The sequence below is a fragment of the Triturus cristatus genome, chromosome 7, assembly GCF_964204655.1.
Source record: "Triturus cristatus chromosome 7, aTriCri1.1, whole genome shotgun sequence".
NCBI classification, from domain to species: Eukaryota; Metazoa; Chordata; class Amphibia; order Caudata; family Salamandridae; genus Triturus; species Triturus cristatus.
Window position 1 is genome coordinate 377133869 of NC_140590.1, and position 17709 is coordinate 377151577.

Genomic DNA, 17709 nt, shown 5'->3' on the forward strand with positions numbered 1-17709 from the left:
CTTGCCCCATGTCGGACTAGAGTTGCCCTGTTCTTCACCGGGGACTTACAGTCCTGACTTTATAAAGGGAACAGAAGACCTCACAAGTACCAGAATGCTGGGAATTATTCCTAAACTAATGACTGACAGAGAACAACTTCCAAGATCGCCCTTTCCAGATGACGCAGCCCACTATGCATTCTTTTTAATGCACCTCTGTTGTGATATTCACCATCCCTGCCATTCCATTGCCATGGGCGGGACGTAAAATGTAAACACATCTCTGTGCCATATTGATGGACTAAGTCCACTAAGTAAAATTACTTATCCATTTCAGTCTAAGGCATTGACGTTGTTTTTTAAAATTCATTTTCATTAGTGGGGCCAAATGTATTTAAAACTCATCATTAGTCACGCTGTCAATCAAAGAAAAGAATAGTTTTGTTTAAATTTTACTTAGTGGTCACAAATTACTTCCAGATTGACACAAATAGATGTGTTATTTCAAATCGATTCATTTTCGTCACCAATGAGTTGGTCACAAATCGGTTCATTCCTTTCTATACGAAATCTTGTTTTTGAGGACAATTCAAATAGTTTTGTATCAAATTATTTAAAATGTTAAGAATCTTTTATTTTGTTCATCAAAAATAAATTTGTTTATGTTACTTTTCAATTCACACAAATTGATTCAGTTTCCCCACATAATTATTACTTTTTCCATAAATAATTTAGTTTTTATATGCATGCATTTGTTTCGATTGCAAGTTACTATTTATGGTGAGGAATCAGTTAGCGTTTGTCTCTAATAGATTCACTTTGACACAACTCGATTTTTTTTACACAAATGGATTCCATGTTGATTCATTTATATACATATTCATTTACTTTGGGGGGGGGGGACAGAATAGGGAAACAGAAATTAATGAATAATTTTCATGTTTAATGTTTTTCATGTTTAACAAATCTGGTAGGTATTTTTTGTGGACAATGAAATGTACAATGCGGTAAAAATGTACACATTTTACTTTTGGGCGAACAAAATCAGCCTCATGTTCTTAATGTTAAAATGAAGTGTCCATTGACATCCTGTCAACGTCAGTACGGGTCTTGTCCAGCAGATGGTGACACCTACCCAGACAAAACCAAACCAGACCCCACAAAAACACTGGCGTAAAGCAGCTGGATGCTGAGAAATTCCAGAAAGTATTCGCCAGGTTTTTCGTCCGTAGTGTCAAAGGGTATGAGATATTTGCGCTTCTTTTTGGAGCAGAAGCACGGAATATTGTAGTTAAGCGTTTACAGCAAAGGTAAACCTAAGCCTACGTTGAGATTCCAAACGCTTTGGTAAGGAAAAGGACCATTGCACTGTCATTGAACTATATAGCGCTTTACACCCCTGACGAGGTACCGAAGTGAATTGAATTGGTGCTTTTATCTTGTCTCGGGGCTTCTAGGCAGAGAGAGGAGTAAGAGATAGAACACATTCAGATTACAGGACTAATGTGTTGTGGCTTTTTAACCTGTGGAATCCACCCACCCACCTGCGACCGAGGCGTCCCTCACCGCATGCACCGCATACACAGTCACAGTGGATTCTCTGCAAATTCCCCTTGGAGCGGCAGGTGAGCGACCCTCAGGCCTGCACTGCTACACACAGCCAGCCTGGGTAAATGATCTGAATTCTTCCAAGAGCGAGTAGGTGTAACACACAGGCATACGTAGTGGAAACACAGGCCGAGTAACGAGGTTGCCCACGGACACGCAGTGTGCCCATTTAAAAGTGAAGCCACTTTAATGCCACATTTGGCACATCACTACTCGCACAGGGAGTCCGACGGCAGTTGAGGGCTATGTACATGCGGCCCCGGTATTTAGCGTTGTGCCACAGAATCAATTATAACACAGACACGGGAGCAAATTTATATCGGACTTGCGCCACTTTTACGCCGCCGTTGCGTCACTTTTGTGACGCAGCGGCGGCGTAAACCCTGCGCCATGTTGCGCCACATTTACATCGTGACGCATCTATGGAGATGCGTCACGGTGTAAAGCCCTGCGCCACATGAAACCTGCGTCAGGTTTCATGTGGGCGTTTCAACTCAGGGGGGGCGTTCCGTCGCAGGAACGCCCCTGAAAAGTGACTCAGTGAAATCTATAAGATTTCACTGAGTCACTTTCCCAACGCTGATGCGTCAAAACCCTGCGCCTGCTTGAAGCAGGCGTAAGGCTTGACGCACCATGTTAGGGATAGTAAAGGTTGGAACAGTGCTGGAGTTGCGTCGCGCTTGAGACGCAACTTCAGCACTGCGCCAACCTTACGCCGGCAGATGCGTCACGTATCTGCTTGTCCTTGCGCCACGATGCGCCGCATTGTAAATGCGGCGCATCTGCGGTGGCGCAAGGGCAAACTTGAGTGACGCATCTTCCCTGGCGCATCCATGCTGATTTGCAGGGATGCGCCAGGGAACATAAATCTGCCCCACGGGCTGTAGTGTTGATAAGCACTGGTCCGTGCACGCCACTGACATCACGTCCGGCCAGGCTCTCCTTTATTGGTCGGGTCATGTGGTGCAGGGCGGACTATGCACCACCCAAAACTGAGGGGGGAAACACTCACTGTCACTGCAGACCCGCACCCACAGTGGTTCGTCCGTGAAACACCTGTTGCATCACAGGGGCGACACTACATTCCTCCCCAAACAGATTTCAAGAATACAGGGTCATATGCATAACGGAAGAGTGAAAACATTCTGAATTCCAACACACACAACTCAGTGCACCTCAGCACAGTAAGCAGCATCAATAAGGTAAACTACACCCACGTTATACTACACCCACGTTATGAAAATGGAAACGTCTTACATGAAGTGATCCCTCAGTCTACAGGACCGCTCGGGATTCTTTCTCAAACCATATTGGGTGCAAGTGAGACGCCCCGGTATGCTGCTTGAGGGCACCACTGGAGAACCTCCTGTTGAGGCAGGGAGAGCCACCGGAAACCCTGGCTCATGGGCTGCAGTCACTGGCAAGTCATTTTCAGAACAGTCCTACTCATCCTGGCCCCAAGTATCACCCGGCGCGGGGCCATTAAAGTCTGAGTCCGGGAACGGCTCCCGCTGAGGGTGGAACCTCTTGATGAGTGATACCTTCCTAGTGACAGTCTCGCAACCTCGCTAGGCTGTAATTTTAGTACCTTTCTGATGTGTAAAGTAAGTCCCGGGCACACGTGAACAAGGTGTCAATCAAATGATAGCTTTAAAAGTTCCAAAAAAGTCTCAATGTTCAATCTTCAGTGTATTCTTGTTTTATTATTCAAAGGAACACACGAAAACCAGCCGACACGTGTTTCGTCGCCAATGGGAGTTATCCCGCAACTTCCTCAGGGCTTAGGAAGAGTGGTGATAGTCTTGGTACACAGGCTCTGCCGGTGATAATTCCAACCCGGCTGGTGTTGACTTCTCAGATATGAAAATGACCAATGTCTGTGATCATGTAAAAAACTTGCAAGAAGTAATGCAATCTTCGTATAGACGAACTGCCGGTCTAAGTTCCAACCCGGCTCTAGTGATGTGTGATAACCCATGGCTCTTGTTCATACAGCAATTGAAATTTGCTACTGGTGTTGTGATTCTGCATGAGTACAGCATCACCCACTTTGAGGTCAGATGGCCTGGCTCTCCGTTGTTAACTTGCCTGATCATTCCAATGTTGACGGCGGGCCTGGACCTGATGCTTATCTAGTTTATGCGGCTGCCACAGCTGATGATGCGGAATAGAGTCCACGACCACTCGTCCCATTGACAGGTGCCCTGGCGCTCTTCCAGTTGTTGAGTGTGGGGTTTGGCGGTAAACTTGGAGGAAAGAAAAAATCGCCAGTTCCAGAGATTGCTGGTGCACGTGTGCAATGTGAATGACTTTATTTAAAGTACGCATGAATCTCTTGGCTTCGCCATTAGCTCGAGGTCACCTTGGCATAATTTTCTTGTGAGTGATACAGAGCGAGGAAAGGTAGTTAACCAGCTCTTGGCCCTGAAAGGGAGGACCGTTGTCCATTCTCTGTTCATTTATTAGCCAGTGAGTGGCTAACACTTTTTCCAGCTTCGGGATTACATCGCCAGCACTCAATGACTGGATGATTTCTACTACAGGATACTTGGAGTGATCGTCAATTAGCACGAAGGTGAATCTCCCGTCCCGGAGGGTCCCAAAGTCCAAGCTGATACATGACTATGGATGCCATGGGCTCGGTTCCATTATCACTGGAGCCGGCTGGCTGGCCCCAGAAACTCCATGGACAGCGGAAGGGGGCATGATCGGGCAGTTACGTAACAAACATATTCCTCAGTGTCTTCCGCTTCTTCCTCTCACGTGGCAGCTCGGGGATGACATGATAGGTAATCTGCCGGATTTAGCGACCCAGGATGGCATTCCACCTGACTGTTGTACTCCTGCAACTAGAGCATCCGCTTTTCAATTTGAGCGGGTGGTTTGGTAGCAGTGCCTGCAAACAGTGGAAGAAGAGGCTAGTGGTCGGTCACCACGACGAAAGGGTGTCTATACACGTATAAGTGTAAGTGGCGACAGCCCCAATGAATGGCAATGGCCTCCTTCTCAATTTGGGAGTACCTCTGCTCCGTGTCAGTCAAGGAGTGACTGGCGAAAGCCCAGAGCCCAATACTCTTCTGCATGGCCTCTCTGCAATAGAACAGCACCCAGTCCCTCCGGGCCAGCATCTACTGCAACCATGGTGTGTTTCCACGGGTCGAAGTAGGCCAAAGTGGTGTTGGAGAAAAGGGCATCTTTGATCGCCTGAAATGCTATTTCTTGTTCTGGGCCCCAGGCCTAGGGGGCAGATCCCTTGGTGAGTTCTCTTAAGGTCTGTGTGAGGGTGGTGAGGTCTCGCATGAAACAGCCACAATAGTTGACCATGCCCAGGAAGCTTCTTACCTCTGTCACGGTGGCAGGAGCAGGCACCCCTTTGATGTCTTTCACCTTGTCAGGGGTTATGCCTGATGCTGAGAAGACGTAGCCAAAGAACTGGAGCTTTTGTTTGAGGAACTCGCATTTATTGCTGTGAAGTGTTAGTCCTGCCTCTTGAATTCTCTGGAGCACTTTGGTTAGTCGAGTGTTGTGCTCCGTAATGGTTTTGGCGTGGATGAGATTATCGTCACTAACATTCACGACTCTGAGGAGGTCCATCAGCAGTTCTTGAATGGTGTTTTGAAACACCTCAGCAGCGCCTGACACACTGAAGCTCAGGCGTGTATATCTCCTCAGGCCCACATGGGTGGAGAAGGTCGTGATGTTTCTCAACTCTTCATCGAGCACTAGTTGATGGTATCCTTATCGGAGATGAAGTTTCAAGAACCAACATGCTCCGTTCAGTTCCTCTATGAGGTTGTCTATCATGGGAGTGAGATGTCTTTCTCTTTTTATGGCAGTGTTGGGCAGCCGCATATCTAGGCAGATCCTCACTTCCCCATGCTCCTTCGGCTTCCGGTTGACGACGATGGGGGAAACCCACGGTGTTAGTCCCTTCACCTTCTCAATGATCCTGGCGGCCTCCAGCTTGGTCAGCTCCTTTTCAACCAACGGTCAAAGGCGAAAGGCGATGCGTCTATGTCGCAGGGCTACCGGCTGCACCATGGGGTCTATATGCAAATGTATTTCCTTCCCGTCCGAAGACTGTCAGGAATTCAGCCAAGATGTGCTGAACGGTCTCCTGGTGAACTCCAAAAGCGAAGGTGACGATTCCCAAGTCTTCCGCTGCTCGACATACCAACAGCATGCCATGCCCTTCCTCGGTAACATAGATCTGTGACACTATGGAGTTGGAGCCATACGAGAGCGTGGTTTTGAATCTTCCTCGCATTACCAGCGGCTGATCTTGGCCATATGCAAATACTTTAATGATTGCAGCGTTCAGGGGCGGAGCTTGATTCAGAGTCTCATAAACCACGGCCAACATGATATTTATGGTCGATCCGGTGTCAACGACAGCGGTGGTGTCTTGTTCTTCAGCTCGCACTTGGCATTGTGGGAGTCGACGCGATGATTAGTGCTGTGCCTATTGTGAACGCCGAGTGGACGGTGTGCTCTTCTGCTTCATCATCGTCCATGTCACTGTTTCCGCTCCTAACTTCAGGGATCATGTTTAAGGTGGGCTGTGGGCTGCGACTCTTCCGGGATCGGCAGATTCACAAAAAGTGATTCATCTTACCACATCCCGTGCACCTCTTTCCGCGCGCTGGGTATTCCGCCAAACCGTGGGGGCTTCCTCCACAGTATCCGCACATTCTGGCGTGGCATGTGCAGGACTGGCACTCCCCTCGGCAGTGAAGGGTGCAGCGTCTTTCTGCCTTATGGCACGGATGATGTGCACAGTACAGCCAGGCAGCACTGAGCGTTTGTTTCTGCTGGTTCTCCTTCGCCTCTCATCCAGCCTGCTGCGGCGGTCCCACAGGAGCACAGCCGCTCACATCTGTGCGCTGTGGCACAAGCACTGCATGCTTTGACCTTGCACATGTAGCCGTCACGGAGATGTCGCGGTGGCATCCAGCGCCCACCCTCGTCGTCAATGTTATGTCGCGACTCGCACGGGGAGTCCGACCGTAGTTGAGGGCTATGTAAATGTGGCCCCAGAATTTGGCGTTGGGCCACAGAATCAATTATAACACAGACACTGGCGTCAGTGTTAATGAGCCCTGGTCCATGCACGCTACTGACGTCACGTCCGGCCAGGCTCTCCTTTATTGGTTGGGTCATGTGGTGCGGGGCAGACTATGCACCAGCCAGAACGGAGGGGGGGAAACATCCAATGTCCCCGGAGACCCGCACCCACAGTGGTTCGTCCCTTGTCGCACCTGTTGCGTCACAGGGGTGACACTAAAATCACCACGTTCTAGTCGTGGGGACCCCCGAGGAGTCCCCAAAGTACAGTGCAGATTCCACGTCACTTCCGGCTCCAGAGAGTCGGGTGAGGTACTTATACCTGCCTCTGCCCATCTGGCCTTCCTCTTTGTTCCTCCTGGTCACGCCGTCTTCCTTTCCTGCCGCATACCCGGCGTGTTGGCTGGAGGGCGCGGCCAGTTAGGGAACTTGTTAATTTTGTGTTGCAGGCGGAGATACAGGGCGATCCAGAGGCTGAATGGTACACAGATGTACGCTCTTCAGGAGCACAATAGGGGTGCCTATGCCAAACCCCAGGAGTCTTTACATCAGGACCCTGGATGAAAACGACGGCGCCCTGCATGTCCTTCAGGCGGTTGTAAGCCTGAGCAACCCGGGGCTTGCCTTGCAACGCTCCGCCCATAAAAAGGCATGAGTAAAGTGATGGACTGGGGATCCACAGTATTTAAGGGGGATAATCCCCACATAAATGGTAGCACCAATTGGGTTAGCTATGGTGCAGTTGGCTCATCAGGCGGGCAGGGCAGCTTAGGTTAGTCACCGATGCCTGCCCTTGGATCGCCCGTTAGTTAACCCACCACATTGGCATACTTCTTGTGTGAAATAAACCTGCAGCAAACTGTTTTCCAACAAACCTGTTTTGTGTGATTATTTATTGCAGTGCATGCTATGTTCATCTTGCGGGAGAAGGTTGCCTATATCGGCACTATGATTTTTAGGGTTACTCAGAAGTAGCCGATGACTTGCACTAGTTGTAGGTAGCCAGCACGAATGCTCTAAATATAGTGGCAGTGGCGTAACAAAACTTGAGGGAGCCCCCCTGCAAAGTACATGGAGGGGGCCCCACATGCTCCGGAAACGTCAGGTGCTCTCAGGCCAGGGGTTGTGGGGCTATTGTTACACCACTGCTTATAGAACTCACCCTTGATGAACAGAGGAGTGACCCACAGGATGCCCTTGTTACAGGCAGCCAGAGAAAATGCTGTAAGGAGTCCACTGAGGAGCAGGGTCGGACAGTCCTTTAATTCCACTGGGCATTTCCCCGGTGGGCTAGGGCATTCAGAGGCTGCTTTTGAAAGAAGAAGGCTGCCCTGCTGCTGCCTCTGTCACTTTTCCCAGCTCATTCAGGTTAATTACAGCCTGTATGGGGAAGCTTCAATAGAGAGAGGGGAGGGGGAGAAAGATAGAGAGAAAGCCATTAAAGAGGGTGAAGAGAGAGAGGACGGAAGGCGAGAAAGAATACATGGATGGAAAACGAGAGATAGCACGAGTAGACAGCGGAAGCGGTGTTGGTTGGGCATTTTTGCTAGCGCTGCTTTGAGTTTGCAGACCGGCCTTGCTGAGGAGTCACAGGAGCATGACTCATGGGCAGACACTGGACACAGTAAAGAAAGGAACATCAAGGCCATATGATTTTTTAAAAGAAGAAATGCAATAAGATTGGGAAGTCAGAAAGAGGATAGCTGGAAGATAGAGTTGTAATTGACAGACATCCAAAATAGATTAAAGGCAGAAATAGGTGAGAAAAACAATGAGCTGTCAAATATCATTTCAATAAAGATCAGAGTGAAGAGTCACAGAATGGTCATTCGCTCAGTTGTACCCAAAACTTCAACGTGATAAATGTCAGAATTGATTTACAACATTTTACAAGGAGATTAAGGCATTTTCCACCTGTAAATCACAACCAAATACTAATGAACCAAACATAGTAATCATCAAATTAAAGATTTGGATACTCTGGTGTGCCTTTCGGAATTAGATCAAGAGAACCTGTTGATATAGATGTAGATTTAGAAATAGATATTCGAGAACGAGACATTAAGGATTTTATGTACTAAAAGTGAATTTAAAAAGGCCTCAACTTTCTGTCCACAGGTCAAAATTATGTAATTAAAGCGTCCGCAAAAAAGAGTTGTACATCTGGCCTCGAGTCTGTTGTTGGCTGGCTGAAAACCATCTGAAACTAAACACGCTCAAAACGGAATTCCTACTAATTGCTCCTCCCAACCAATCGACCATCATTCAAGACTGGATGAAACACCTAACAGCACTCAACTCCCAACCCCTTAATATCGACTCAGCGAAATCGCTGGGAGTTACTCTTGATAAAAATCTAAACATGCAGAAACACGTTAGCACCGCAACACAAGGAGCAAACTTTCAGATGAACACCTTGAGAAGACGCAAACCCTTCCTTCCCGCAAATGACTTCAAACTAGCAGTTCAAGCACTAGTAATCCCAAGAGTGGAATATGGGCGTGCCTCTCATTGTGGTCTCCCCAGGTTAAAAGACTGTCCCCCTAAGAGCTTCAATCAATGCAGCTGCTAGACTCATCACAGGTTCCAAAAGAAACTGTCACATCTCCGAGGACCTTAAAGACCTTAACTGGCTACCTTTCGAAGCCAGGATCCATCTAAAAATCCACTGTATGACACACAAGGCCATACATCACAACACTCCAAGTTACTTGGCACAGAAGCTGGTACTCTCTTGTGGCAACAGATCCTCCGGGAGCTCTACTAACCTTCTTCTGAAACCATAACGATTTGCCAAGAAGAAATCATACAACAGGGCCTTCTCTGGTATGGCGCCCAGGATCTAGAATGCACTGCCCACAGAAACCAGACTGAACCCCTCTTTTAAATCTTTCAAAATAGAAGTGGAATCTATTCTCTTATCTAAATTCACATGAACTTTATATATTACCTGTAATACGATTGTGTGGTTTCACTGAACTGTTTTGTTTCCTATATCTGCCTTGTAAAGCGCTCTGATACCCGCAAGGGTCTTGTACGCTCTATATAAAACCTTCTAAATAAATAAATAAATACATTTAAATCTGCAGTTTTGAATAAACGTATAGAAACAGTATCTTATAAACAATGTACAATAATAGTAGAACACTTCATGCAATCCCATGAAGCATCAATTCCAAGCCAATGACTAGTTACGAAAAGATCGGCCAATCATCATTAAGCCATCTGATCAGGGAGAAAAATGTCATTATTGCAGAAAACTATATCTAGAAGAGGAATCGAAAAAGGTGAATGACATACAATGCTATGTGAAACTACTTGAAGATCCACCAATAATGCTGATGAGAAAGATGGAATTATTGTTACATGAAAGGTAGAGGATTTGTTGATCAATTTTGATTTATGAATGAGAAGTTTACAGTAATACCTACAATTTAAGCCTCCCAAAAGTACATAAATCCATCACAAAGTCTCCAGTAAGGCTCATAATAAGTAGCACATGCTCTCTAAGAGAGCATATGTCATAGTGTAATGAATAAAGAAACACAAGGGAAAACAGGATATCAGCCCGGCGCTTACTTCCCGGAACACTGTTCCCCTCACAATGAATAAGTAAAAACACTAATACAAGGAGAAACCAATATCAATGAACCAATAAAAGTATGTCAGTTTTCTGTGCTTTATTCCTTCATGTAATTTCCGATTTCAATAAATCCTGTAAAGATTTCCATGCCACCAAAGCAGCCAAACACAAGTTTCACGAATGACTCACTTCTTCAGGGCTGTCAACGTAAAGTATATGCTCTCAATATGTGGAACATATATCTCATATAAATGCCAATTTCAAAGCAGTCATCATGAATCTAAGATAAGAAAAACAAACATACAAGTCGTTCCAGGTGTTGGCAGCGATATAGGAGAAGGAGCAGCCCCCGCTGTGGCTTCGAGGGATGCTGGGGGTGTGTGAGGGTGAGTGAGAAGGAGCACAGGTGTCTAGGGGGCAGGTGGAAATTCAGTTGATGATTAATGTAGGAGAGTCCTAGGGTTATGGAGAGCCTTGTATGCGTGCATGAGGATCTTAAACTGGCATCTCTTCTGGATGGGTAGCCAGTGGAGGTTTCTGTGGTGAGGGGTGATGTGGGTCCATTTGCGGGGGTCCAGTATTAGTCTGGCTGCGGAGTTCTGTATGGTCTGGAGTATTTTGAGGAGCTGGGTGGAAATCATGGCTTAGAGAGTGTTGCCATAGTTGAGTTGGCTGGTGACGAAGGCATGTGTGATGGTCTTTCTGGTGTTGATTGGGAGCCATCTGAAGATGGCAACTGCATTTAGTTGTCGTTTCATGGTTAGTTGGCTGTTGAGGATGATGCCGAGGTTGCATGCATGGTCTGTTGGTTTGGGTGTTGGTCTGATTCTGCCGGCCACCTGCTGTGGTTCCATGCAGAGGAGCCTTTTCCGAGGATAAGTACTTCTGTTTTGTTGGAGTTGAGTTTGAGGTAGCTGTCTCTCATTCATTTGGCTATGTCGGTCATGGCATTGCAGAAGTTGATTTTGGTGTTGGAGGGGTCCTCGGTGAGCGAGAGGATGAGTTGCACGTTGTCAGAGTGGGGTAGATTGGAGTGCAGTGAAGTAGATTAGGTTGGAGTGGAGTGGGATATATTGGGCGGATTAGAGTAGGGTAGATTGGAATGGGGTGCGGTAGATTGGAGGGTAGTTTTGAGTGGGGTAGATTGGAGTGCAGTGGGGCGGATTTCAGCGGGGTAGATTGGAGTGGGGTAGATTGGATACGGTAGATTGGAGTACGGTAGTTTGGGGTGAAGAGGGGTAGGGTAGATTGGAGTGTGATTGAGTGGGGTGGAGCGGATGAGATTGGACTGGAGTAGGGTAGATTTGAATGGCATTTTGTAGATTGGAATGGAGTGTGATAGAGTGGAATGGAGTGTGTTAGATTGGGGTAAACTGGAGTGGAGTGGAGTTGGATTGATTGGAGTGGAGTCTAGATTGGAGTGAAGTGAGATAGATTGGACAGAGTGGACTGTGGTAGATTAGAGTGGAGTGGGGAAGATCAAGTGGACTAGAGTAGGGGAGATTAGAATGGAGTGGGGTAGATTGGAGTGGGTAGATTGAAGATAAATGGTTAGAGTAGAGTAGTTAGGAGTGGAGTAGATGGAAGTGGAGTATGGTGGATTTGAGTGGGGTAGAGTGGGTATGGCAGATTGCAGTGGGGTGATGTGGAGTGGAATGGGGTGAAGTGGGGTAGATTAGAGTGGAGTAGCTAGGAGTAGATTTGAGTTGGGTAGATTGGGATGGGGTAGATTCGAGTGGGTGGATTGGGGTGGAGTGGGGTAGATTGTGGTATACTGAAGTGGGGTAGACTGTGGTAGATTTTATGGGGGTGGAGTGGGGTAGGTTGGAGTGGTGTGGGGTAGATTAGCTTGGAGAGGAGTTGGATGGATTGCAGTGGAGTTTGGAGTGGAGTGGGGTATATTGGAATGGGTTGGGGTACTTTGAACTGATGTAGATTGCAGTTAAGCAGAGTGGAGTGGGGTAGATTGGAGTGGAGTTGGGTAGATTAGAGTGGAGTGGAGTGGATTGAATTGGGGTACTATGGAGTGGGGTGGATTGGGGTAGATTGTAGTGGGGTAGACTGGGGTAGATTGAAGCACAGTGGGATAGATTTGAGTGGACTGCAGTGGATTGGGGTGGAGTCGGGTAGATTGGTGGGGTGGGGTTGATTGGGTTAGATTGATTGGAGTGGGTTAGAGAGGAGTGAAGTGGAATGATTGAGATAGAACTAGAGTTGGGTAGATAGAGGTAGAGTGAAGTGGGTCGATTGTAGTGGAGTGGGATAGATTGGATCATGGTGTAGTGGATTGGGGTAGACTAGAGTGGAGGGGGGTAGATTGGAATGGGGTAGATTGGTGTGGGTGGAGTGAGGTTAATTAGGGTGTAGTGGGGTAGATTGAGTGGAGTGGGATGGATAGTAGTGGTGTAGATTGGGGTAGATTGAAGTGAAGTGGAGTGGGTGGGAAAGTTTGGGATATATTGGTGTGGAGTGAAGTGGGATAGATTGGAGAGTGGTGGGGTAGATTGGAGTGGGATAGAGTAGAGTGGGGTAAGTGGTGTGGAGTGGAGGGTCTTAGAGAGAAGGGCATTGTTAGATCTGGGGGTCTCTAGTTGGCAGGGTAGGTACCACTGTCCAAGTAGGGACCCTTGCTTCTAGTCAGGGAAAGGGGGATACACTGTTAAGATAACCCCTGCTCACCCTCTAGGTAGCTTGGCCTGAGCAGTCTAGGCTATCAAAGGCAATGTGTAAAGTATTTGTACCAACACTCACAGTAACACAGTGAAAACACCACAGATTTACTCCACACCAGTTTTAGAAAAATAAGGTATCTTTACTAAAAACTTCACAAGACCAAATACTACAGACAAACCAACATATAATTCAAAAGGTTACTTTAAAGATAGTTCAAGAGCTTGCAGAAAGTACTCCAGGAAGTAAAAGTCAGTGTCTTGCACAATGCGACTCTCAATGCACAAAATGCGACACTTTCGTGCCCAACAGTACCTGTAGTTGCGATAAGGTTCCCAAAAGCTATAACAAGGAAGCTTGCAAAGGCGATGCGATACTCCTGAGATCCTGGGGAGGCTTTGCAGCAGCCCTGCTTCACGCAGCAGAAGTGGATGCGCCGGCTCCGATCTGTAAGGGGAGGATGCGATGACTTTGGCCTTCGATGAGTAGGTTTCTTAGGGGGAAGCTTCACGCACAGGTTCGATGCGACACGCTTCAATGTGGCACGATGCGCGGCGCAGCGTTGTCTTCCGGCGCCGCAACTCTCGATGCGCCACGGAACGGGACTCTGCGTCGACGCACCCGATGACTGGAGACTTTCACGCACCGGCAGTGGTGCGGCTCGCAAGCTGGTTCTGCGACGACCCTCGCAATGTCAGGAATCTTCACGCTTCGGGACGATGCTCGACGCACTCTGCGATGCGGGGACCCTGCGTGTTGCGATGGTGCCGCGATGAAATTTTCCACGCACTCTCGTTCTTGCGACACGCAATCGGATGATGCGTTGGGTACCAGTTGCTCTTTTTCACGCTTCTGCTTCCCAGCTCCCAAACACAGCAAAAACGACCTCCTGAGGCCCCAAGACTGGGCAAGCACTCCAAGGCAGGTCAGAACTCTCTCAGCAGAGTTCCAGGGGAGCTGGTGGTGAAGTCCTTTTGTTCCTGGGACTTCTTAACAGGGAGCCAGCTCTTCTCAGGCCCTTGGAGATCAGAATCAAAAGAAGGGGACACAGCAAAGTCCTTCCCCTCTCCTTGACAGCAAAGCAAAACAGCAAGCAGGCAGTCTTCCCTTCTTCAGTCCTTTTCAGCTTTCTCCTTGGCAGAGGTTTCTTCTTAGTTCCAAAGTGATCTAAAGTTTAGTTGTCTGGGGTCCTCTTCTTATACCCCTCCAAGTCTTTGTCTCTCTTTGTTTCAGTGGGGGGATGCCCCTGCTCAAACCGGTTCCTGGGTGTGCTCTGCCCTGGAGCACCTGGTTCCTTTCAGGGTGAGGGGCAGGGTCGTTAGACGCTCAGCAGGAGGTGGAGCCTTCTTTGTGCTGGCAGAGGCAGAGTCCTCAGCCTGGCCAGCAGGGGGTGGAGCCAGCATTGTGCTGGCAGAGGCAGCCCTACTCAAACCCAGGGGCTACTCCTCCCACCCATCTAAAGCAGATCTCCCTATTCACCCTGCTGCTGACTCATTCAGACTCCTGGAGCCACCTAGCCCATCACATGACTCCAGTCAGCCAATCGGCACACAGGCACACAGGAAGGTTAAACAGGAGAAAAGCTACTTTCTAAAAAGTGCTATTCTCACACAGTGAATTTAAAAACCATCTTGCTAAAAAGATGTATAATTAAATTCTGAACACAAAGATACCAAACTTGGATTTTCTATCTTGCCCTTATGGGAAGGTAGGCATGTAAACAGCCTCCCCCATTCTATCCTATGGGCAAGATAGCCTCTCAGCAGTGAAAAACGAAAATGGCTGTAATTCACTACCAGGGCATGTTACACACCTCAGTACATGCCCTACCTTTCAGATACACTGCACCCAGCCCAGGGGGGTACCTAGGGCCACCATAGGGATGCCTGACATGTACAGAAAGGGAAGGATAAGGCCTGGTCAGTGGTTGCACTGGCCAGGTCGACATGGCAGTCCTGGACTGCACATAGGCACTGCAAGCAGGCCTAAGACATCATTTTAGCGCTATTCCTGTGGGTGGCACAATCAGTGCTGCAGCCCACTAGTAGCATTTGAATCACCAGCCCTGGCACGCTCAGTGCACTTTACTAGGGGCTAACAGGTGAAACAAATATACCAATCATGGATAACCAATCAATATAACAATTTATACAGAGAGCATATGCACTTTAGCACTGATCAGCAGTGGTAAAGTGCCCAGGGTCCTATTGCCAACAACCACGGGTCAGAAAAAATAAAGGAGGAAGAAGCAAAAAGTTTGGGGATAACCCTGCAAAAAGGGCCGTTTCCAACACAACCCCCTTCCAGCCTAAAGCCAGGGTAGACCAAGCGATACCTCGATGGGATTCCCTGCTTAGGGCGATAGAACACGGAAACTGGCCCAAACAGCAGGGCACTATTCCTGTTCTACGCCTTCCTGAACCCGGTTGGATCCCTCCATCCATACTCTCAGGGTCCACCAAGCCAACCCATGTGGAACCCTTCTCCTCACCTGTGGACACCACCTGTGCAGCACCTAGCCTTAATTTGCTCACAGGTGTGTCCCAACAGACAGACAACAAGCCGCAGTGACCAGTGACAGTGGTCAGGGATGAGACCCAGGTCTTATGCTTCTCAGGGCTCTCAAATCCCTGTGGCGTCAGAGGGTGGGGGGCAGTAGCCCCAGGTGCTTGGCACCCTTCGTCCACTCCCTTCCCACCAGCCCCGGGCCTGTATCCGATGGCTGGACAGGAGGCTGGGGTAGGCTTTCCCATACCCGGTCCTCCTCTTCCTTGGGGCTCTGTACCCTCCCACCTGGAGCGGTACCCCCTTCTAGAATAGTCAGGGCACCTGTGGCAGGTGTCCTGCACCATTCGCCCACCAGTTCAGGGGTTCTATCCTGCAACTGGGATTCCAGGTCAGGGGGGACACCCCGGACCTGGCCCTCCAACCTAGGGTCTAAACCCTCCAGGTGAACCGGGGTCAGAGGCGAGGACTCCCTCCCTCTGCACCCCCTTCCAGAAGTCTGCACCCTCCCACTCGGAGTGATACACCTCAAAGACAAACTGGTAGAGACACCGCTTACAGATGTCCCTCCCTCCAGGTCAGGCAACACCTGCACCTGGCTTCCCAACCCAGGGACCAACCCCTGCGGTTGAACACTTGCCTGGCGCACCAGGACTTCCATCACAGATGTGTTCATACTGTAGACAGTACCCACATGGCCAACACAACGGTGTGGCCCAGTCTACCCCCAGGGTGTGACTCCTGCCCCCCTTCCAGGGGCAACCCTGTCCACCAGGACAACCAGCCACAGGGGCCACTGACAACTGTCAGTGATGAGAGCCAGGCCTCATGCCTGTCAGGCCTCTCTAACCTCTGTGGCGTCAGAAAGTGGGGGGCAGTAGCCCCAGGTGCCTGGCACTTTTCCTTCACTCTCTCTCCTGCCAGGTCAGGTAGGGCATCCTGACACTGGCCCGCCAGCCCAGGGTCTGTACCCTCAGGCTGACGAGGCTCTCCTCCCCCTACCTCTCCTTCTGGGGTCCTGCCCTCTCCTCCCAGGAGAGTCACCCTCAGAACACAACTCATCCATCAGTTCAGGACCTCTCTCCAGCAACTGGTCTCCCAACCTAGGTTCTAAACCCTCAGGTTGCACCGGGGTCAGAGGCGAGGACTCTCTCCCTCTGCACCCCCTTCCAGAGTGCTGCACCCTCCCCACTGGAATGGTACCCCTGGAAGCCAAACCGGTCAGGACACAGATTACAGATGTCCTTCCCTCCAGGTCAGGCAGATCCTGAACCTGGCCTCCCAACCCAAGGACTAAACCCTGCGGTTGCACACCCGCCTGGCATGCCAGGACTTCTGGGGACTCACACAGTATCTCCCCGAGGGTGACACATGACTCATGTGTCTCGTGACAGTCTGCCTGGCGCAGATCTCCTGGCCCCTGTCCACCTGACAGTGCGCGAAGATCCCCCAGGACAGAAGTGGTGTCACCATGGTCACTCCTGGGGGACTCAGCCATTCTGGCTGGTCCCTGACCCACTGGTTCTCCCACTGGGGAACACATCCCCCTCTCACCCCTCAGTCTGGACTTCTGCACCCTCCCAACTGGAGCGGTACCGCCAGACACCAGAACCACTGGAGCTCTGTTTACAGAGGCTCCAGGTTCTCCTGACACTAGGAGATCCTCCTCAAATGGCCTACTAGCACGGTCTAGGCCCCCAACCTGGTGTTCCCTTAAGGAACCCTCCGGGCCCTGAGACTGGGTTTCGGGCACCTTGGGACCCACAGTCCCACACTCACCCCTTCTCCACTGAGACAGGACGTGAGTCCCTACACCCCTCCCACTACACTGGGACCTAACCGGGCTACACTGAACCTCTTCCACCTCACAGGTCTGGAAGATATCTGGGCCACTCCTTTTGGGATCACTCCCCAATGCCTCTCCAGACCTTTTGGCATCCAACCAAAGGTCTGCCTCCAACGCAAGCTCTCTGGAACCAGAGAACTCACACTCCACCAGGTGTTGGCATAGCTCCGGAAAACAGGGACTTAAAATATGCTCTCCAACAAATGAATCACTTAGCCCCCCACAGTTGTTAACCAAGCTACCTTTTGTCTCACCCTCCAGTGCCTCACACAAGTACCCCACACCACTCTCCTGAGATTGGCAAGACAGTATTTGACTGTCTCTGTCACACAACTCACACTCTTCTGGGCGGTCTTCACACTCACACACCAAGGTTTCTACCATGGGGGGACCCCTCTCCCTGTACCTCTCATCTAGGGTCAGTAGAGTGTCCCTCACACCACTAGGAATATGG